Source organism: Phoca vitulina, unplaced genomic scaffold (assembly GCF_004348235.1).
Source record: "Phoca vitulina isolate PV1807 unplaced genomic scaffold, GSC_HSeal_1.0 scaffold28, whole genome shotgun sequence".
In the NCBI taxonomy this organism is placed as follows: Eukaryota; Metazoa; Chordata; class Mammalia; order Carnivora; family Phocidae; genus Phoca; species Phoca vitulina.
Window position 1 is genome coordinate 9,746,664 of NW_022589731.1, and position 23,327 is coordinate 9,769,990.

The window sequence follows — 23,327 nt, forward strand, 5'->3', positions numbered from 1 at the left end:
GAGATTCTTACGCCTGAAAGTTACCAGTGCGGTGGTGGTTGATGGGGAGGCCCTGTGGTTGCATCCGAGGATGGTTTGGAACAAAAGTAGCCTGCACGTGGCCAGCAGAGGTACAGAGTTTGGTTTCCTAGGTCAGCGGGGTAGTGCTCTGATTCATAACTACTTTAGCCCATCTCTGCTTTCTGAAGAGATCATTACAGAGGGAGAGTCCTTTCTGCCTGATTTATGACTTCCTCAATGCTGGCCAGCCTGGGCCATGAACTAGACACAGAGTCAGCTGCTCAGCATCCACGATCAGATAAACTGAGCTGATCCAGGGTGGCAGGGCTTTAGTAAGAGCTCTGGCTTTTTTTCTAGCTACCTTCTCTCCCCCCACCCCCACCCGCCACTGCTTCCCCCATCCCCAGTTGCCTCCCTTCAGCTTGTAAATCTGTGGCCTAATCGTGTTTAGAGGAAAAGTAAAGGTTTGGAACGTGTGGAGTTGAACTTGTCCAGAAGCAGAAAAGGGTGTTGAAGTACAAGATAAGCCCATAATCACCTTGAGGGAAAGATAACCATCACCCCTGTCCTCACACACTCTCTCGCATCTCATCCTGTGTTCTGGGAAAATACATCAACCTCAGGTTTTGCCAAGGGACTGGATTTGAGCCTCCGTTTTCTTATTGACGAGGTGGAAAAATGGCAGGGGGCAGAGCCCTTTGACCTTACCAGTTCCTTGCCCTAAAACCCTAGGGCTCTGGTAGATTCATAACTAACCAAGTATTCCATGTTTGGTGATGGCAGCAAGTTTCTTTCCAAGTCCTGTTTACAGGTTCCTAAAGGGAGCATCCCAGAAGATCTATCACACCTCGTACTAACCCTCCCCTAAGTAAGAGCAAGTCAAAGGCAGCGATTACCTGTCCACATGTGAACTTCAAACTTCCCTGTTGTGTTCCCCACTCTTGCAAATAGTGGTGATGCGGCCAATGAATACAAAGCTTCTAGTAAGTAAATGAAGAGCCACAGGAAAGTGGAGTAAAGGTTGAACTTGCGTAAAGCGGGGAGACTGTGTTTCTTAGAACTGAAGCAAAGCAGATTCCTTGGATCCAAAAGCCACCCCTTTAGGTGACCATGCAGATACTACTCCTACAAGGCCAAGGATGGGGCACTGGCCTTGGCTTTCTGATGAGGACACGCTGATCTTGTTTCTGAAAATGTTCATGCGAGGGGCCAACAATCCCCTTTCATGGGGACATGACCTCTTAACGTATTTCAACACCTGATATTTATCCTGGGAGGCTAAAATACTCTTCCTCTGGCCTATGATGTGTTGTTCTTTCTCACACCTGTTTCCACCAGGAATGAGTCTTTGCCACCTGAACGGTGCTTCTCACCATCTAGGGATCCTAATCTAGACTTTCAAGTTTTCTTCTGGCTACAGGTATAACCTCAAGTTTAGCAAGTTGGTCCAGCCTGAACGCCATATTTCTGATCTGAATATTTATTTTGTGGTCTTTGACCCCGTCTCCCAGATTACTGTTCCCGACCCCTCAATAAAGCCTTAGCATGAAGAGCAAAAACACCCAGAAAGTGGAGGGGAGGAGGGGCAGCTGTCTGCTCAGTAATCAAAGCTACTAAATGATTAACAGTGATGTAATTACTTCCCAAGCCACTCTCAATAACACTTTAAGTTTTCCAAGAACACCTTTGTTGCCACAGTGTCTCAAACACTGAGCAAACAAAGTGTCCTTGCCTTGATACATCTTTCTCTGGTGAGTATATACTTTTAACCCATGAGCATGATCTGCTTCTCCATCCAATCAGGGGCCTGTGTGGCACTAGGCTTGTTGTCTGAGCAGCTTCTCTCTGGTGTGTAGCCTTCTAAAAAGAGGCAGGATGTCCCTTCTGACTCCTCCACCCTTTTCAGCTTCTTGTCTGGAGAGACCAGAACTCCTCCCACTTCCTGGTATTTCCGCTCCACTCATGTGAAAATTCCCAAATAGCTCTCTAGCCAGGCACTCAGGGTTGTGCTCTTGTGCTGCGAGCCCAGGGAACCAAGACTGCAAAGCAGAGGACCGTGTCCTTAAGGGCTTGGTGAGGGAGGAGGTGTTGGCCTGCCCCCCAAAGTACTGATGCCCACCTCCACGGTTCCTCACTCACTCTCTTGGAGGAGGTAGCGTAGCAAGAGGGTTGGGAGCACCGGTTTGGAATGAGATTGAAGCTGACTTGGACACGTTGTGCAGTGTCTAAACCTCGGTTTCCTTATGTCTAATTACCCTGATGAGCTCACGTGGGGATTAGATGGAGTAACAGATGGAGCTAGAACACACAGTGTGGTGCCTGGCATGGAACACCAGCCAGGGAATGATAGCAGTTTTATAATACGGGCCTGTTGCCTCAGTCAGGGTCATGACCTCTGTTGAATGGATGCTAGGGAAACCAGAGGTTCAGGTAGAAGACCTTGCTGTCTTCAAGATCTTCCAGAGCACTTATGACATGTTCTCTGCCGTCCCTGGATGACACCACCTTTTGTTTACATTCTAGAGGCATTAAGGCCAAGGAACTTTGGTCTAAATCAGTGTTGCCCAAGAAAAATACAATGCAAGTCACATACGTAATTTCAAAATTTTCAGCAGACCTATTTATAAGAGGAAAAGGAGCAAGGAGAATTACTTACCTAGTGTATCCTAGATATTATCCTTCAACAAGTAATCAGGATTTTAAAAACTGAGATGTGATGCTATTTTCTTCATGCTAAGTCTCCAAACTTTGGTGTGTGTATTGTATACATCTAAATGTGGACTTGCCCCCTTTCCAGTGCTCAGTAGCCGTATGTGGCTCCTGGTTAGAGTATTGGGCAGTGCAGATCTTAGTCTTCTCTCTGAGCTACTTTCTAACCTGCTGGGAAATAATGATGATCTTTATGGGGTGGTTAAGGGCTCTGGGAAGTTAGAGCTGACTCCTCTTTCAGAGATCTTTCCACTTTCCGTCTGATTCTTAAATGCTCTTGGAAAGCTCTTGCTGACAAAGGAGCAAGTTGCCTGTTTTCACTGTGTCCCAACCTTGTTGACATCATGAACCTGGGAGTAAGAGTATTTATATGAGCACTGCCCTGGATGAGGCTGTTCACAAGCATACCCAGCCACTGTGAGGGCTGAGGGTCACTATGTCGTGGCCCATCTGTGTGCTGTTGGAAAGTTCAGATCTAAGTCTACAAGGCAATTTGCTCTGTGTGTGTTGGGAGGGGGGGTGTGGCATACCTGGGGATAGGGAAAACTTTGTATTGCAATCTGTGCAAACACTATTCTCGTCAACCAAGTGCTCGTGCTTGAGTAACACTTCCTTCCCACAATGAATGAGCAAGTGGCCTCAAGAACCTGGGTGCCCAAGCTGTTGCTGTCCATGACCCTAGATGAGGAAGAATGAGCTGCTCTAGCCCTGAGCTGGGGGCCAGCTTCCCCTACACGTGTTGGGAAGTCCCATGGTGCAGGATTGACAGCGGCGCCCAGCAGGAGCCGTGGGCACTGGGGGCACAGCAGACAAGTAAGCAGACCGGTCTGAGGGTTGTGCAGCTGGATCTAGGGTGCATTGGCCCCCTCTAGTTTAGTGAAGTGAGGCTCTGTGTAGGAAATGATCTCAGCGGCAGGAAGGATATCCAGGCAGAGGGAAAGCCCTTCTGAGGAGGGAAAAGGTAGCTGTTGCTCCACCCTTGGCATCAGATCCATATGGCTGGTCTTGTGTCCTGCTTCCTTTAAGGCAACGATTCGTTTTCTTTGAGAGGCCAGTGAAAGAGCCCCAGATGGCAAGGGGTTCATAGAATGGATCGTACTCATAGATACACTCTTAAGCTCTGGACTCAAGGCTACTGCAACTCAAAATCTGACTCTGAGACTCTGCCAGCTCTGAGCTCCATGCCTTGGGTAAGCTAATTGGCCTCTCTTACGTTTTCTTCTGTGGAATAATAACTTCTTCGTGGTGAGATTAAATGAAATACTGCAGACAAAGCTCTTAGAACAGCGCTGTCACATGGGAAGTGCTCACTAATGTCCCTGGTCCCCTTGAAGGCCTTCAGAAAAGAGCTGGCATGAGAACTGTAGCTTGCTACCTGGAAAGGTGTACTTTGAGTGCCATAAGACTTTTGAAACCTCAGATAACCAAGGGAAGGGTGGGGATGGAATCCTGATAATTGGAATGGCCAATTATGGCACCCTTGTTAATAGTTTAAGGAACTTTGCCCCTTCCTTTTCACATCTCAGTAGAAGGGTAAACTTCAAAGTCAGCTGTGCCATGTGGGAAGCTAAAGGTCAGTCCCTCACGGATTTATTTGTCCCACTGTATGCCATCACAATGTTTGTCCTGCTATATAGCCACCTCTAGAGAGGAACGTCTTGCCTCCTTTCTCTCTGAGCAATCGTTACCATGTTAACATGAGTAGATTCAGCCTATAGCTCTAGGACTCTGCTCTTTCTCCTTGGGTCATATTGCCTGATTTCTAAAGACTTGCATTAGCAGTCAAAACAGGCTAAGATCCTTCCTAAGTAAGTGTTCCCTATGCCACAAATCCTAACCATCCGGCAGGTTTACTGTGAGGGCCAAAAGACGCCCTTGTCACGGACCCCAAGAGATACCAAAGGTTTGGATGCTGAAGGTACTGTCCCCACTTAGACCTCACAGGTTGTTAAAAGATAGTGGAAATGTTTTCTAAACTGGGAGAAGCTACATAAATGCACTGTGGGGCTACATAAAAAGAGCCTGCTTCTAAGGTCTGTCTTTCCCTGCTTTGAAAAATGAGGGAAACCTGGAGTCTGCTTCTAAGAGCTGTCAGCCGCTCTCATAAGATGTATCTGGGGGCGCCTGGGTGACACAGTGGGTTAAGCGTCTGACTCTTGGTTTCAGCCCAGATCATGATCTCAGGGGTATAGGATCGAACCCCAAGTCCAGCTCTGTGCTGGGCATGGAGCCTGCTTAAGATTCTCTCTCCCTTTGCCCCTCCCCCACTGCTCACACACTCTCTCTCTCCCTTAAAAAAAAAATGTATCTTGGCTATTTACAGGTTGTGTTACAAAACTCTAGAATATTGGCTCTTGGTCTTCTAGAACTGTTGTGTATGAAATATGTGGGTTCTTCATCCCTACCAAAGGGCATGCGGACACACTGACCACAGCACCATGTGCGAGTGTGTCCAAACTGTGACTGTCAGATCAGACTCGTCACACCTGGAGCACCTGACCTATAAATGACCTAAAACAATAAAGTTTGCACTTTATAGGGGCTACGGGATGCTCACACCTAGAGGGAATTTGTTTGTATTGAATTCTCAATGCAAATGGCTGTGGGAAGGGAGGGAGAAGTGGAGGGTGTTGTAAAGAAGGCTTATTTCACACATGTTTTTTTGTTTGTTTGTTTTGAGGAGAGATGTTATAGGAAACAATGGTTTACCAAGAGATGGGGTAGCCCGTGGGGGCACTGGAGACCTGGCTTCCGGACCCCCCTCTCCTACTCAGCCCACGCCCCAGCCGCCTCACACTTACTGTCTCAGGTACCCTTAAGAATAAAGTTAAGGTTGTCAGATCAGGTGACGCCCCCTCTACGCTCACACTCACACCCACATGGGTTGTCTAGTTGTGACGCCACATGGCTTCAATCTACATTTATGTAAGGAGAAGCGAGGCAGGGAATGGCAGTCCCTCGTGTTGTTGCCAAAGCACGCCTCTGGGACTGGCCTGCCTACTGATCTTGAGAAACACCTCTCTTCTAAGGCACAAAATGAGGTCTGCTCTGGGCCCTGCTGTCCTCTCAACTGCAGGGTCCCCATAGCCAAGACTACTCCGAACACCGTCCCTTTTGGCATTCCAGTGGTGGGGCTCACGGAAGGCAGAGTGGCTGTTGGTGCAGTGCTGCTCCTAGTGTGGTGCCCAGGCCAGCAGCGTGTGCGTCCCCTGGAATTGTTAGAGATGCAGATCCTCAGGCCCTCTCCCAGGCCTAGTGAATCATAAGCTCTGGCACCAGCCCATAAATCTGTGTTGTCTCCCATCCAAGTACTAACCAGGCCCGACCCTGCTTAGCTTCCGAGATCAGATGAGATGGGGCGCGTTCAGGGTGGTATGGCCGTAGACATAAATCTGTGCTGTAATAAGCTCTCCCTGGGGCCTGTGATGTTTGCTACAGTCTGCAAACCACTGGTTTGGAGCATCTTTCTCTCTAGCAGGAAGGCATTAGTAGGTCGCTGATGAACACAGCTTGACAGGAGTCCAGTCAGATGAGTCCAACTCATGCTCCCAGTTCTCACCGAACTGTATGTTCTTTGGTTATTTCTTAGAAAGCCCTCAGGGCGCCTGGGTGGCTCAGCGTTTAAGCATCTGCCTTCGGCTCGGGTCGTGATCCCAGGGTCCTGGGATCGAGCCCCACATCGGGCTCCCTGCTCCTCGGGGAGCCTGCTGCTCCCTCTCCCACTCCCCCTGCTCGTGTTTCCTCTCTCTCTCTGTCTCTCTCTGTCAAATAAATAAATAAAATCTTTAAAAAAAAAAAAAGAAAGAAAAAGAAAGCCCTCTTCCTTCAGGTACTGAGGCAGGACTAGGGCTGTGCGCCATGAAGTGACTTTAAAGAGTTAACGCACCTAAGACCTGGATGAGAATCTGGCCTACTAACACCTAAATGTGGTAACCACTCCTTCACACAGGAGTCCGCAGGATGAGGTATTGGCTTCTGATTTTGATGTTATTGGCTGACTGACAATTAGAAGAAACCCAACACCGCATTGCCACACATTTCTACCAGCCCAGAACATGGAAAGGAGTCAAGTGTTTAAAGTCTGCTGAGAGTGAAATGAACACATATCAGTGAAGCAGAACCATATCGGGGAAAGGCACTGAGGTGATTTCCTGGGGCTGAGGTCAGGTGTCGCATTCACAAGGAAATGGTTGTATAATTCTGGGTGATTTCCTTCACCCAAAAGGGCCTTGGTGCCCTCACATATAACACAGAAATTGAGCACAATCTCTAAGCCTCTTGCATCTCCTTTTTAGTAATGGTGCCCTGCAGTCTTAAAGTTCTTGGAACTGAGAATGGTGACTAGTGACCTCACCATGGAAAGAGAGAGGGGCACCTGGGTCGCTCAGTCAGTTAAACGTCTGACTCTTGGTTTTGGCTCAGGTCCTGATTTCAGGGTCCTGAGATGGAGCCCCGCGTTCAGCTCTGCACTCAGCATGGAGTCTGCTAGAGATTCTTTCCCCTCCCTCTGCTCCTCTCCCCACTCACGGTCTCTCTCTCTAAAACAAATAAATAAAATCTTTTAAAAAATGGAAAGAGAGAGTAGCAGAGGTTGAACAATGATGTAATAGCAATGTGCTTCTTCAAGGGCCTTGCTAAGCCGTGGGAGGGGCAGGCTGCCTCCGTAATTCTGCATTCTAAATATGACCCAGGTAGGCTTGTCCCTCAGTCTAGATGTTAGAATGATTTGCCTTATTCCAATGGTCTTGGAAATGTTCTAATCCTGGAGGGGTCATTGAACCCTTCTAGAAGAAGGTTAATCTTGAAATGCAAACCTCTGCTTATCTGATTCTTAAAGTTATAGCTTGAGCCAATCAAAGTGGCTTCCCATGTTCCTCTCAACCTCAACTCAAGGAGCAAGTTTTCCTTCTTCTGTTAGCTAGACCTTCCTCTTCCTTTCACAGTCTCAGGGATTCTGTCCCAAAAGCAGATGCAAAGCCCTGTCTGTCTATTCCCTTTCCCCTGAGGTATGGGCTTTGTAAAGCTTTTGTCTTGTTAAATGTTTACTTTCAGAGCAGAGAGCTGTCTTCTTCTTCCTCCTCCTCAGCCCTCACATAACGATCTCTGTGTTAACCTTTTGCCAAATTTTACACTTGTCACTGTTGGAAGTTACTCCACGTGTTTGAGAACAGGTAACTTCTACCTTTGAACCTCTATTGCAACAGGTTCAAAGGTTTCAGGGAAGCTTGTGGGTCACTCTTGGGAAGAGACACATTGGCTTCAGTTGTGGCCTTCACAGGAGCTGTGGAAGGGGCCAAGGTATCTGAATGAACCGGTGCAGCCGGCTGTGAGGGGGGCATTTGCTGGACGCAGCAAGTGTGCGTACTCTTACAAGGTAAGCTGCAGTAACGCTCCCTACTCTAGACCTCTATGGGACATGTCTCTTCTCGGTCCAAAGGCTCTCTTCCAACATGGGATTACACTTGGTTAAGTGGTAATCTCAGCTGACTTGCGTGGAGGCAAAGCAGAGACCAGTTGGAAAGGGGGTGGAGACGTGGAGGCTGGGGGAGTGCAGGCAGGGGTAGATTTGGGAGAGAAAGTGGTTAATTTCACTAACTGGAACTAAAACGGAGTTAAAAGCCTTCAGGGTTATAGACAGAGCCAAGCTGTGTGTCTCTACCTTCCATTCAAAACTTCCGCTATCAGGATGGTTACAAAGACTATTCCCCAGCTGATGACAGCGAATCCCATGTGGAAGGGACTAGGGGAAGAGAATCCTCAGCAGACATTGTCTTGGGTGCTGGGGTCCATATGTACTAGGTGTGTGACCTGAATTACCTCATCCACTCACCACCTTCTCTAAGGCAGGTGGCATCGTTCCCATTCCATAATAAAGTGTCTCTGGGCTGTTAAACACCACGGCCTGGGCTAGCTACCTAGGAGCTGGTGCAGCTCGAGTCCCGATCAGTCTGTCATTCTAAGCAGCTGCTGCATAATGCAGAATTCTTGTGTGTTGCCAAAACCTTCTATTATTTCCTGAAATCTTGGGAGTGTCACTTATGTGCACCTAGGATTGAATAGGAATGCAACTCCGCTAGAATTTTTAAATGACCGAAGTACTTCTGAACTCGAGCATCCAATCCTGGAGGAAAATAGTAAAAAAAAAAGGGGGGTGGTGTGGGGAAGCTCCTCTGGCCCTGAGCTCTTCATCCAGCTGGTAAAAGAAGCCAGCACTCAGGGTATTAGAATAGGTGAGACTTGACACCTATTCTGCTCTCTGCTGGAGGGAGCTGCTTCTTGAAGGAATGAGCTCCCCAAACTAAGCAAAGCCAAGGGTCGCTCCAGCTGTGAGATGACCCAGGAGATAGAAGGGCAGAGCGGCTAACCTCCTCTTCCCATACTTGGTCTTTCTTCCATGTCTAAAGTGAGCTCCTGTGAGGCCAAGTGATCAGCTCTCTTCTCTGAGTTTGCAACATAGCTCACCCTGGCTTTTTTTTTTTTTTTTTAAGAGACTATTAGGATCTCCTCTCTATAGAGCGAATGAATCCTAACTAGCTCTGGTAAAGGGCCAGGCACATGCTGAACTTAACTTAAGCCTCCTTAAAGGGACTACGGCTGGAGAAAATGTTGCTTAATTCTGGAGTATAGGTGAGGGTGGGGCAGGAGGGGGCAGAACTCATGATTTCTGCCTCCAAGTCTAAGAACAGACACTCTCATGCCCTTCTGTGGTCCCAGCCTTAGGTGAGTCTGGTGAGACTACTACAGGTCCTGATATCCTGTAGACCAGTCTCCAGGACCTTTTCAGGGGGTCTACACACTCAGAACAATTTTGCATAGTAAGAGTAAGAAATGATTTGCCTTTTCCTGTTACTGGCTCACGCAGGTACAGTGGGTTTTCCAGAAGCTGCAAGATGCGGGATCAATCTGACAGTGTGTGGTGTATGTGCTTGTTGCATTCCTTTCAAAAGTTCCCAGTTTTAACTGGGGGGTGGTGAGGGAGGCAGTGGACTAGATCTGCGGTTTATATTTTGAGGTACGAAAAGGATGAGCTGATGTCCGAGGAAAAGAACACAGGTCTGTGTCCCTGTGGTTCCTGACTGGCTTGTTTTGTTGGCTTTATTGGAAGTGCCCAGGGAGGGGGGTGCGTGGGTTGGAGAAGGGGGACCCTATGCCAGGTGTTCCCCCCATCAGGAGGGATGCGAGGGCTGACCTTCTTGGCCTGGGAATCGAGGGGTGAGCAGGGTCCCCTTCCTGGCACGGGTGGTCTGCTCAGGGCACCCCCAGTCAATTCAGTTTGTTTGTTTGTTCTGTCTTGGTTTCAAGGTAGTCAGCCCCACGAGTAGAAGGTGAACTGCGTGATGCCGGCTGGCTGTGGTTTCAGCCCTAGGGGCTAGGGTTAAGGCTTTGAAAAGGAGCCAGGGCCGCTTGGGCGGCTTTTCTCCTCCTGGCCAGAACAGCTTCCACTTTCAGTTGTGAAAGAAAAACCAGGAAGTGAGGTCCCCGAGCGTGCTAGAAAGCTCGGCCATGGCCTGACTCGGGACAGCTCAGGCAGGGCACCGTGGGGGACGCTCGGAGTTGGGGCCATCTGTCTGCAGGGATGCTCTGAAACCAGCCTGTCCCTGGAGGAACCGGGGCTGAAGGGAAGAGGGCCAGGGATTCTGTGCCAGGAAGAACCCAGAGCCAGGAAGCACCGAGAGATGCACCCCCCTCACAGGGTAAGGGAAGCGTCCTGAGGGGGTATTTAGCAAGGGGTCTGGTGAGCATGGGGCAGAGGCCGAGGGGGCACCCTCACCCCCCAGCTTCAGCCAATCTAGAGCCTGCCGGGTCCCTGGCACGTGTCAGCTCGCTCTCTCGTGCTCTCTCTCACAGGGGACACCTTTAAACCCTCCTTATCAGGAGGCATGAAGGGAAGGAGGAATGTGGGGGTAGGGGGAATGGGTGGGATTTTCTTTCCCTCTCCTGCCTCTCTTGGGGGAGGCACACTACACACGAGACCCCTTCAATTTTCTTTGTGAACGTTGACTCCTTCTATGGTGAGAGGTAATGGATGAGTGGCGGATAGATGGTTACTGAATGAACTTAGCTCTGTTTCAGGGGTAGGGCCACAAGTTGAATCTCAGATGAACTTCAAGGACCCTCAAAGAGTGAGCTGTAGGAAGGGACTCCATGGTTGGGGCTTGTTACCTTGTGTGGGTATTAATCTTTGGTGGTTTGAAAAGGAAGATTGAATCTGTAGCTCCAGTTTGTAGGTGTTTGGTATTTTCCATCAGCAGCAGAATCTTAAAAAATAGTAACATTTAATTTAAAAAAAGATTGATTTAGTAAAAAACAATTTTTTAATGGAATAATTGGTTTCGCTTGACCCCTCCCTTTATATTCCAGCATGGGAGTAACTCTGTCGGAGTCCCCTCCAATTGATAAGTATTTGAGATGAACACAGAATAATCTTGGAAGAGGCATGGTAGAAATTCTTGTAGGCATCACTTGTGTGCTTGGCACAATCAAGAGAACAAAAGACAAAGGCCACAAATATTTATAGAAGAGGCAGATAATAGAGTTAAATAGATGATATGTAATGAGGTGCAAGTGGTGGGGATTCTAGCAAAATGCAAGGTAGGTGTACCCCCAGATAAACACATTCCAACTTAATTAAAAACACACTCACACACACACACACACACACACACACACACACACACACACACATTATCCAGTCCAAACAGAATGTTTCAGCCAGGTGTTTGTCTAGGTCCTGACCTAAAGTAGTCTTCTCTTCCAGGTGATATTCTAACTCTTTGAGGGCAAAAGCACTTACTATAACATCAGTGTATTAATGAATGCTTAAGTGCTAAACACACAAATGGGGGCAACAGATTCTATAGGGAGGCTCGGGGTCAGAGAATGAATGGAGAGAAGGAAGAGGAAGCCAGGGCAAGCACAAGCTCATAAGAGCCGCTCTTAACATTTCATTAAGAGAAGCTTATGACGTGGAGGGTTTCACCATGTTATGGCTGAGGAGGCTCAGAGAAGTGAAGGAACTTTCCAAGGTCAAACAGAGATGGAAGCTGTAGTCTGTGTGCTACTGAATACCATGTTCCAACCACTCTTGCGCAGAGTTAGCCTTTCTTCAGATTTCCTAGAAAATCGCATTTGTAAAAAGATTTTCCTGTGTGGTGACCTGGGTCAATATTGAATTCACATATGTATTAGCACTTTTCAGGTGGATGTTTTTCTAGAGCTGCAGATATGACAGCTTCCATTCATTGACTATTTTCCGTGGGGCAAAGCTAGGTTTTTTTTGGGGGGGGGTGTTATCTTTTAATTTCAAAAACAGTCCTGTGGAATAGGTTGGTTGTTTCACAGATGGGGAAACTGAGGCTTACATATAAAAAAACTGGACACACTCTGAAAAGGTTGAAACTGGCATTCGAGGCGTGGTTCCTGCAGTGCCAGAGGCAAATTTGCCTCAATTCCGGATGAGTCTAGGGGCACCTGGGTGGCTCAGTCGGTCGAGGGCCCTGCTCTTGGTTTTAGCTCAGGTCATGATCTCAGGGTTGTGGAATGGAGCCCCGTATCAGGCTCCACGCTCAGTGGGGAGTCTGCTTCTCTCTCTGCCCCTCCCCCCACTTATGCTCTCTTCCTCTCACAAATAAATAAATCTTAAAAAAAAAGAAAAGAAAAAAATCCGGATGAGCCTAGTTTAGTGCCTTGACCAAAGAACTAGAAACTGGGAGAAACCTCTCTTTTGAAAATCCTCCCACTTCAAATCTGTAGAGAAAGCAGCAAGCAGATTGATTGGTGGTGTGCCAGGGGTTGGGAGAGGAATGTGGAGTGACTGCTTAATGGGCACAAGGTTTCCTTCAGGGGTGATAAAAGTGTTTTGGGACTAGATAGAAGTGGTGATTGCACAACATTGTGAATGTACTAAATGCCACCGAGTTGTTCACTTTAAATGATGGGTGTTACGTGAAGTTGGGGAAGTCACCTCCCACCTCCCACCTGAAGTTGGAGAAATGACATCCCCAACCAGGATTTGGCAGCTGTTTATTTATTTTTTAAGATTTTATTTATTTATTTGACAGAGAGAGAGACACAGCGAGAGAGGGAACACAAGCAGGGGGAGTGGGAGAGGGAGAAGCAGGCTTCCCGCCGAGCAGGGAGCCCGATGCGGGGCTCGATCCCAGGACCCCGGGATCATGACCTGAGCCGAAGGCAGACGCTTAATGACTGAGCCACCCAGGCGCCCCATTGGCAGCTGTTTAGATACCAGGAATGAGGGTTCTGTTCCTGCCGGTCTCCTATTGTTGGCCCGCAGATGCATCGACCCTCATTGGGGGTGCAGCCTGAGGTGATTCTCAGGCACAGCAGCACCCTGCCAAGGTGACCTGTCCCCGGCAGCCCTGAGTCAGCCATCATTGTTCTTGTCACAGTCTGCTGTAAATGCACCCAGGGCTTTCTCTCCCCTCAGCAACCATCCATCTGAGTCAAAAAAGGACTGTCTCCTCGCTCTTCCCCTGGAAACCCAGGGCCTGACATGTCCTAGGCTCTTAGTCCATGTTGTCTGAATACATACGTGAGTTTTGGAGTTTGGAAGGTCAAGCAGCCCAGTATGACTATGGCCATGTCATGGTATCTTCCCTCTTTGGGGGAGCTGGTTGGGAGCAGATCTCTGGGTCTCCGTGGGTCAGTCTGCCCCATGAGGTGTGAGGTTGTGAGTCCCTTGCAGGACAGGATACAGGGGTGGGGTAGGGTTGGAGGAGATGGCTGGGTCAGAAATCAGAGGTGCACGATGCCCTCTCCAATGAGAAACCCTCTGTTTAAATAGAAATGAGAAGTTGTTAAGACTTTGCTTTAAGTTGGAAGGCAGTTATAGAATGAAGGTCATTATCATCTCTTCTCTTTCAGGAAGCCTCAGGGTAGAACATCTGATACTTGACAAGGAGTCAGACACTGGGGGGAGTGGAAGTGGGAAAGGGTGCCAGTCTTCCTGAGGACTTCCCGTGTACCCAGTAGGGTACTCGAGGGAACAGTGTGCAGCATTCCCTTTAAGTAGGGGCTGTTACCTACCCCTTCTTGTGTGCAGTTGAGGGAAACAGGCACTCAGTGACATTATATAACTATCCCCGGGGCCACACGAGTGGTGGACCATCGCTCTGGTACCCGAACAGGCAATGGCCTTGAAAGTTTGTTGCTGGAAATGAGACTGTTGGCAATAAAGCTTATTGTTTGCACTTTGATTCTAGTGACTCCTGACCACTGGCAGACCACGTAGTAGGAGGGCTGACTCTGCAGGAACCCGGGCAGGAAGGCCTCTTTCACAACATTTTACATCACTGCTTTTATCCTGCATGGGTGATGGGGGCCTAGCACTTTGTCCAGACTATCTTTTTATAGGCTCTTTATCAAGTCCAGTGGACTTCTGATACTGAGTCTCCTGACCCCACTTGTCTCGTCATCCACTTGGTCAGCAACAAGCTCAGGAAGCCTTTGGGGTGCTTCCTGAGGCAAGGTTTTCCTTGGGGTAGGGCTGCAGGGCTGTGGTTTGCTGGAAGCACCATGGTAGATCAAGGTAGATCAAGGTAGATCAAGGTAGATCAAGGTAGAGCAAGGTAGATCAGATCACTGTGTCGATCTGAGATCCAGTGGGGTTTGTTACTACCTGCCACCAGCCTATCGGGTGGCTCAACTGTCCTATGCTATCTTCATGGACTGAGTTAAGAGGTTTTCAGTATTTGATTTAATGAGGGCTTTTTTGTTAAATATCACTCAGCTCACCTGGGCAAGGCCTGGCACCCCAAGGCTCTCTCGTGTTTGTGAACTAAATGCCTTCCATCGTATGGTGTCTCCACCAGGCCCCAGATATTGTCTCCTTTAGCCTTCTTGGAGGCTTTTTCTCCCCCACACCCTTCCAACCACAGATGGATTCTCTGCTTCCATCAGAAACACCCCTTCACTGTTTCCCTTTCCCAAATATGATGCTTGTCCCACGTTAGTGCCTTGAGCCATACTCTACCTCTCCCCCAACATCTGGTGTTCCCCTTTCCCCCACCTTCCACTTAAGTTTATCCAACCTAATGTGGTTCTTGTCTCTCCATAAAAAAAAATTGGTTGGAGAGATGCAGGCAAAAGTTGAGAAAGATGGTGTGGTGACAACAACCCTGGTTAGAATCAGAGTTGGGGACTTATTGGCCATTGGCTTAATTGGTGGGGTTATCCTCCTTGATTGACCTTGGAAATGAGACTGTTGGCAATAAGGCCAGGGGATCAAAACCCACACATCCCTGAGAGTCTAGTCCTCCATACAGCCCCCTTCATCTACTCCAGTCTACACTAGGCTCTCTCTTCTTCAGATTTATTAGCTCACCCCACATGCTGAATCCTTCTGTAAGTGTTTTCAGTATTCGATAGAACCATAAGTCCCCAGAGGGCAAGAGGTGTATCTTCTAAGTGTTTGTCCGTCTGTACATGGCAGAGTGCTGGGCACACAGTTGGTCTAAGACCTTTGTTTGCCTTATTAAAATATGTAAATTTATAAATAAATTTAAAGTACAGAGAGTAAATACATCTCTTGCCACACACACTTCTCCAGTCCACCAGTTGCTCCCAAGTCTGGGGTATATGCCATGGTACATTTGTTTACTGCCTGGGGAATTGGTTTTAGCGCTTACTAGACTATGAAGTCTAAGTGTACTCTCCCCATTCTGAACACACCACCTGGTACAGAGTATATTCAAATGCTTGCAGAATCAGTGACCCTTGAGCTCATTCAGGTCGAGCTACTTACCGTTGCCCATGCCAGAGCATGAAGCCCCTGGCTGTGGCATTTCTGAGGAGGGTTCAGCCACCTCTGCCCACTCTGTGTGTAGGAGCACATCATGTCACTGTGAGACTGAATTCTGCAACCTGTTTCCTTCAACAGATGCCTCTCCCTGGTTCCCTTCTCTGAAATTGTGCCACTGGTGAGCAAACAGGGAAAGTGACTCACTGGCACCTAGTGGATTCCCACTGTACCTCAGGCACCATGCTGGATGCAATAGAATCTAAAGGCTAAGGCAACCTCTGCCTGGGAGCCCTCACGGCCAAGGTGTCCACTGAGTCATAGGAAGCTTCCCAAACCCAAGGATAGAACTGATCCTGCTCTGGTTCGTACAACCTTCTTGAGCTCTGGTTCCTGGAGCTTTCCCGTGTGATTCAGCAGCAAAGATCTTACGGATGGATATGCGCCGAAGACCTCATGATTTGTGGTGTGCTTGCCTGTGGGCCAGGGATCCTGTTTCAAGCCTAGCCCTCCCCCCTCTCCCTGCCACCTGCCTTACAAATTGGAGTTGTTGGGTATGGCCTAGCAGTTGGGCTGGGAAGAGCAAGATGTGTGATCTTGATATCCCTTTCCTGTTATTTAAACACTCATGGAATCTTTCCATGGTGTGGAAATGACAGCTCAGTCACCCTCTGGGTTTTACTAGGGATCTCCTTTGGTAATGCCATCTCCCTGCTGTGTCCTGCACGACCCCGTGGAGATAAGGAGGCCCTTTCTCATCTTCCTGGGGCATCCCCTGGTGTGTGTGCCTCAGAGCATCTTGCGTGCCAGGCCCCAGATGGACAGAGCTGCCTGTGCCCAGTGATCTGGCACTGCTTGCTGGAGAAAGCTACTGCGGGCAGTGACCTGAGCACCTGGGTGCCAGTGACTGGTTGGAAAGTCAACTGCAGACTCATAGATCAGGATCTCTTCTCAGCTCCTTGCAGTAAGTGTTGAAAGATGCCCTTCGGGGGCCCGTTTGCTCTGGTGACTCAACCTTCACCTTTGCTCTAGCTCTTTATCTGCTAAAGAAATGAATGAAAAACATTTCTACCACCAGAGCTGCTGTCCAAACCAGCTTGTTCTGTGGCTGAGAGGATTGCACACAATGTGAGCGCTCGAAAGGGCTACACGCGTTGAGTGTGGCTTTGGTGGTGGGCAGGCTGCACTTGCAGAAACGGGGCTGAGGCTGTGTTCTTGGGCGCATTCACGTGAAATGCCGCCAGCCAGGGTGGTGGAACTTTCTAAGTCAGCTGCCTCGGTCAGAGGTGAGGTGACTTGGAGTTGTTGGTTTTATGTTCATTTTTTTTAAAGCATGCATATTTCAGATTAAACAGTACATACTCCCAAGTTATCTTCTCAATGAGACCTACTTGAAAACTTACCCCCTGCCGTCCACAATCCTCTTTCTCAATTCTATTTTTTAAATTCCATATACTATATAATCTCGCTATTGTTCAGACTTGTTATCAAACTCGCCAATAAAATACAAACCCACAAGGGGAGGGTTTTCACTGCTAGATTCCCAGCACCCAGAACGATGTCAATATACAGTCAAGCCCTTAAATATCTTTGGCTGAATGACTGAGTACTCGAAACTTGCTGGAAAATGCATTAATGATTTCTCCTCTTCCATCTGTCTTTTCTTACAAGGAATATACTTTCAGAAACACAAAAACATACACATTTGTCCAAGTGGTTTTTTTTCTTTCTACTTGGCAACTTATCACAGAGCTCTTTCCACATCAGCACACACAAATCTGCTTTATTCTTTTTAATACCTGCCAAGAGTACCACTGTGTAGACCTGCTATAATTTATATGGCTAGGCTACCAAGGGAGGCTTTCCTGGTTTCTGGCATTATAAACAATCCTATAGATGTAATGATGATGAACATAATAATGAATGCACTGTTGTAAGTACTTTACAAGTATGTTAACTCCTTTAATCCTGGGGAAGATATTATCATTGCTATTTTACAGACGAGAAACCACAGAGAGGTTATCTAACCCAGGTCACAAAGAAGATGATCACGCAGGGTATGAGCCCAAGTAATCTGACTCAGAGCTCACATCCCAAACCAGTACCTTACACAGACATTTGTGATATATTTCAGTGAACTGATGTTTTTCTACAGCGTAAGTTACTCGTAGGGTCATTAGGCCAAAAGGCACACGTTTTAAATTGTGGTAGAAGGGCAACAGGCGCATCTCTAAGGAGGCTGCACCAAATTTACGTTTCCCTGATTAAGAGTGCATTTTACACTATTTCATCATTGCTAATCTTATGGGTGGGGAAAAGACATTTCCTTTAAATTTGCAATTTTTAAAACTATAAGCAAAGATGAGTGTCTTTCTCCAACCATAATCTGTTTTGCTGTGAACGTTCTGGTCATGACCTTTGCTTTTTGTTTTATTGTGTTGTGTTTTGTTTTTCATTGACTTCGAAGCATTCCCTATTGAGGAAATGAGCTCTTTAGACAGGCAAAGTATTTGAAATTTGTCCCAGTTTATCTTTGTCCCTGGTATCTTTCCTGCAAGGCAGATATTTTTAAAAATTTTACGGCTCAAGCTTGCCAATGTTTTCATTTATCGCTCTTAGGTTTTGTGTCTGTCTTGAGTCTTCCTCATGCTAGGATTATAAAAAAAATTTTTTCTCCCATACTTTTTATCCCCAAATACTCTTAGGGTTGTCATTGTTTTATATTTAAGTCTTTGATCCATCTCGAACTTATTTTTGTTGTAGGAATAAGGCAGTAATCGGCTTTATGTCTTCTCTCTGAATGCCTAGCCAGTTGTCTTGACACTTTTACTTAAGTGAAAAAAAATCTATCTTTATTTGAAATGCAATTTGGTATATGATAATATATCCACTGGGAGTTTTGGGATTATTTTGTTACATAGTTTTCTCTATTCACCACCAATGGAAAACTTCTCTAGCCCTACAGAAGCAAATTTGGTATTGTTTAACTCTGTTCCCCCCACCCCCAATTCCTGTGATTTTTTCAAAAATTTTCTGACTCTTTTTAATTAGCTTTATTTTTCTGGGTGAACTTTAGAATTAACTTTTTAATTCCCGAATAATTCCCATTGGTCTTTATTAGAGTTACATTAAATATATAGATACATTTGATCCCCTTGACTATTTTGAGTATGTATTTGCAATTTTTAAACCTTTGATGTCCCTCAGATCTAAACTTTTTGAACTGAGCCTTTACACATTTATTAATATGCGATCATGAATTATATTTTCCCCATTATTTTTGAATTAGTTATTTGCATGAAATCAAGGAAAGCTATTGACTTTCTGGCTACTGATATGGTAACTGGCCACCTTCCTGAATTATTTCATGGCTTCTAATTGCCTCTTCTTTCCTTAGAGGGTTTTTAGGTTCCCCTCTCAGCTGTTTTTTTAAAATTGAGAAATATGACAACACATTTTATCTCAGATATACCTGAATGCTGGCCCTTTTGATCTTTGCATCATTTTAAATGGCACGAGGAGTTGAGACTTGCCCTCTTTGGGAGTCAATACTTTTCCATATCAGGGTTTTCTCTGTTTAAGTTTTGTGAAATGGATCATCATTTCAAATTATGTTATCTTTTACTTCTTAATAGAAGAAAACTGCATTTGATGCAGAAGAGTAAACTGGTGTAAGAAAAGAAAAGGTAAAAAGCCCTTAGCCCCAGGGTCTGAGGAAATTGGGTGAAGGGTCTTGCAATAGAATGCATAAGTGGTTCATGTTCGTTGCATGTTAAGGAAAAGGTTATTTTCATAAAGCTGTCGATTTGTAATGTTCTTTTGACCTCTTGCCATTACTTTGGAATTTGTCTAGAAATATTGATTATGTGGTTAAGAACAGAGATGGATGCTTCCTAAGTTGAGAGTGGCAGGAATTTAGGGGGGCTGGGTTGGTGACTTAAAACCCAAGCAAGAAGGCAAAACTTTCATATGCAGCCTTCTAAATCACACACAGGCCCCTTTGGAGTCATTATGAGTTGTGAAGCCTTGGGACCTAGTCTCTAGGAGAAAGTAAGTCATTCAGTACAGAAGAATGGGTTAACTAACTGGGTATTAGAACCTGGGGACTCTGGTCTCTCTTTTATTGAGCTCTCTATCACCACAGAATGAGTCCATACATGCAAGGGAACAGAGAAACCAATTAAATCCAAATTAGTATACCACTGTCTAGAAAGTAGATTTTTTTTTCCAAAAGTTCATAATTGAAATTTATATCTCATTTTTGCACAGAAAATAATGAGTTCTTCAGGCCTAAAAGCAAAGATAATTTGCCTTATTGTTCTTTGAATTCCAGAAACCTAGGGTAACCACAATTATTTATTTCTAGGCTAGATTTCCTGCTCGCTACTGTAGATGACTTAATTTGATAAGATTCATCCTGTATTTTCTTTCAAGCTCAGAGGCGTGTACTCATCCTGAGTAGTCCTTGATACGTGTTAGAAATACACCCTTTTCACCTTCTTTCATCCCTAACCCAGTACTGTGCTAAATATTGATTTGGGAGTACCCATCTCAAGATTGGCCAGAGTGACTTTTGATGATCTAAGATTTGGGAGCTTGGGAGTGGGGAGTTTACTAAGGGAGAGTGGGTTAACAGAGTATTTAAAACAGATAATTCTGAACCAGAAAACTGGTCATTTTTTTTCAACAACCACTGACTGAAAGCTAACTGTGTGCCAGGCATGGTGTAGGTACTGGAGGCACGGATGAACAAAACAAAATCTTTGTTCTAATTAGAACATCAGTTCAGTAGGGGCAACAGATGATAAGGGAGCAGGTCTATTTCAGATGGTGAACAGTATCCCGGAGAAGAGAGAACAAGGTTCTGTGATAGTGATTGGAGTGGAAAGGGCAATATTAAATAGGGTGATCAGAGAGAGTCTCTGAGGAAGTGACATTTGAGTTGAGGCCCAACCTGTAATACACAACCATTGTGTAAGTACTACACAACCATTTCAGATCTGGGGAATAGTGTTTCAGGCAAAGTGAAGAGCAAATACAGAGGCTCTAAGGGAATTGACTTATGGTTGGAGAGCTGAATACATGTAGGAAAAATAAAACCTTTCAAAGGAAAGGGATTACAAAACAAACATTATTTGTAGGCTAAAGGGATAGCCTGAAAGCCTCAGAGCAAATAAACACAGTTGACCAAAAACTAGAGTAGTGGAAGGGTCCATTTAAGGACTTCATTCAGAGAAAATCAGACTTAAGGAAGAAATGGTGGCCCGAATCCTCAGAGGAGCAGAACCCAGAGCTGAATATGGGGTGATCCAAACCTAGACACCAAGGCTGGTCCTGGGAGCTGGCAAGCAGGGCTTCAGGCAGAAGGTATCCTTCAGCTAGCTTGGGAATTAAATGTGTTAGGAGCCAGGAGATGAGTGACTGCATACTGCAGAGGAGGGAAGGCCCTGGAGGGAATCCAGGGGAAGGACTGGGGACAAAGGGACATCCTGGTGTATGGGGCTGTGGCATGTCACTGTCACCATATTAAAAAGCAGAGAACACTTTCCACCTGGGGCCATCCTAATGTGCAGTGTGGCTTGCTCAACCATCTGTAGATGACCCAGAACAGGAGCTCCTGTGTACAGTGTGACACAGCTTTACCACCATTACACTTTCCCCCATCCCATTCTTCCCCAAATAGTGATGTAGAGGGAGGCGCAAAGGCTTACCACATCAGCTGCTTGCAGGAGGTTCCGTGAAATGCCTGAAACAGAACTGTAATCTGAGTGACACAGGACACATGACAAAAGAGACGGTGGCTTTTCTTCTCAGTTACTTGAGTGCATCCGGAAGTGTTGATAGATTCTAAAGGTTAGAATGCTAACCAGAGCTTCCCAATCCAGTAGTGGTGGAGCCTAGAAGTTTTACCATCTCTTGGGCCCTCAGCTTCTCCCAACTGAACCGTGAGAGAGTGACATGATGTATGGTTGCAAATCGTCTCTGGCACTAACATCATCAAGTGAAAAATGTATGTATGTGTTAAAAAGGCTATCAAGAGAGTAAAAAGACTACTATAGAATGGGAGAAAATATTTGCAGATCATGTATCTGATAAAGGTCTAGTATCCAGAATATATAAAGAACTCTTACAACTTAACAACAAAAAGACAAACCACCCAATTTAAACATGAGCAAAGGGCTATAATAGACCTTTCTTCACAGAAGAAATACAAATAATCAACAAGCATATGAAAGGATGCTCGACATCATTAGTCATTAGGGAAATATGAATCAAAACCACAATGAGATGCCATTTCATACCTATTAGGATGACCATTATCCCAAAACCCCAGAAAACAGCAAGTGTTGGCGGGGGGTGTAAAGAAACCGGAACCCTCTGTGTTGTTGTTTGGAACGTAAAATGGTACAGCCACTGTGGAAGACAGTTTGGTGGTTCTTCAAAAGAAGAACCATGTGACCCAGTAATTCCACCCCTACGTATTTACCTTAAAGAACTGAAAAAGAAGTATTCAAAACAAAATTTGCACACAAATGCTCATAGCACTGGTCACCATAGCCAAAACTGAAAACAACCCCAATATCCATCAGCCGATGAATGAATCAGTAAAATGTCTGTCTATATAGTGGAATACTTACTCAGCCCTAAGAAATGAAGCACTGACATGTGCTATAACATGGATAAACCTTGAAAATAATACGTTTAGTGAAAAAAGTCAGACACAGAGAGTCACATATTACATGATTCCATTTATATGAAATATTAAGAATTTGTAAGAAATTATTCAAATAGAAACAAAGTTAGTGGTTTCCAGGGGCTGCAGGGAGGAGGGAGTAAGTACTTAATGGGCACTTGGTTTCCGTTTGGGGATGAAACTGTTTTGGACTTAACTAGAGGCGATGGTTGTACAACATCATGAATGTACTAAATGCTGCTAAATTGTACATTTTAAAATGGTTAATTCTATCTTCTGTGAATTTTACTTCAATTTTAAAAAATGTGGGGAAGCAGAGAGGAACCGCCTGAAATTCTGTACATATCCTATTTGAACTGGCTGCTTGATTTGCCAAGGCAAACAGAGTAAGCTATTTCAGTTGACACATTCTTCAGTGTCTTCTGCAATTAAAATCCCTTGCCAGTGTAAGCAAGGTATTTCATTCTCCTGAAACTGGTGACCTGACATTTGTAAGTATCTTCCTTGTTTGTAACAAAGTAGTCAGATTCATCACATTTGTGGACAGTCTGACTGCAGTATGTCTAAAAGGGAGGGTTCGAGAACTGACAGACCATGGTCCAGATTAAGCCAGATGTCTTTTTGTTTGTCTCATACCAGACTTAACTATTTGAGCCAATAGTTAAAATGGGGGTTTCACAAAAATGCAGTGTTCCACGTTTTCCAGGGAGAAAAAAACTCTGATCATCTGGTGATCGGGGCTCTCATTATGGAGTGGTCACAAGCAGCCAGGGGTTGACAGCAGGTGGTGCTTTAGACTGGTCATGGGTTCTCTCTGTGTCCTCCCCTCCCCTTGTGCTACCTGCAGGGGCTCTTCAACCTCCCTCCTCCCCGCATCCCTTACCGCCCCTCAAACATCAATTTCACCTTCAGACCCTCTTTTGAAGACACTGTTTGCCAAGTCTCTTATTAAAATGTCAATCTGCTGTCTGCAAAAAGAAAGCCAAAGTCCTTAGTGTGACAATTTGTTCCCATAGTTGAGAAGGGGAGTGGAGGTAAGAATCTCTTAATTTGAAGGTATGTAGGACAGAGGAGAGAATCCCAGATCAGAAGGTACTAGCAGGCGGGGGGGGGGGGGAGAGCTAATGGTGCAAGGATGGGTGAGCACAGAGCAGGTTTCTCTTCCCT

General features: G+C 46.0%; 1 protein-coding gene across 2 annotated transcripts in view; it reads left to right on the plus strand.

Moving 5' to 3' along the window:
* Window positions 1-3,844: 3,844 nt before the first annotated feature.
* Window positions 3,845-23,327, plus strand: part of ACSL5 (acyl-CoA synthetase long chain family member 5) — a 46,515-nt gene continuing 27,032 nt past the window's right edge. The window contains exon 1 of one of the 2 annotated variants that reach the window (XM_032423163.1): window positions 3,845-3,899. The gene's annotated coding sequence lies outside the window, so the exon portion shown is untranslated. Of the gene's footprint in view, window positions 3,900-10,179; window positions 10,404-23,327 lie in introns of those variants that run through there. The other variant, XM_032423162.1, reaches the window with a different exon arrangement.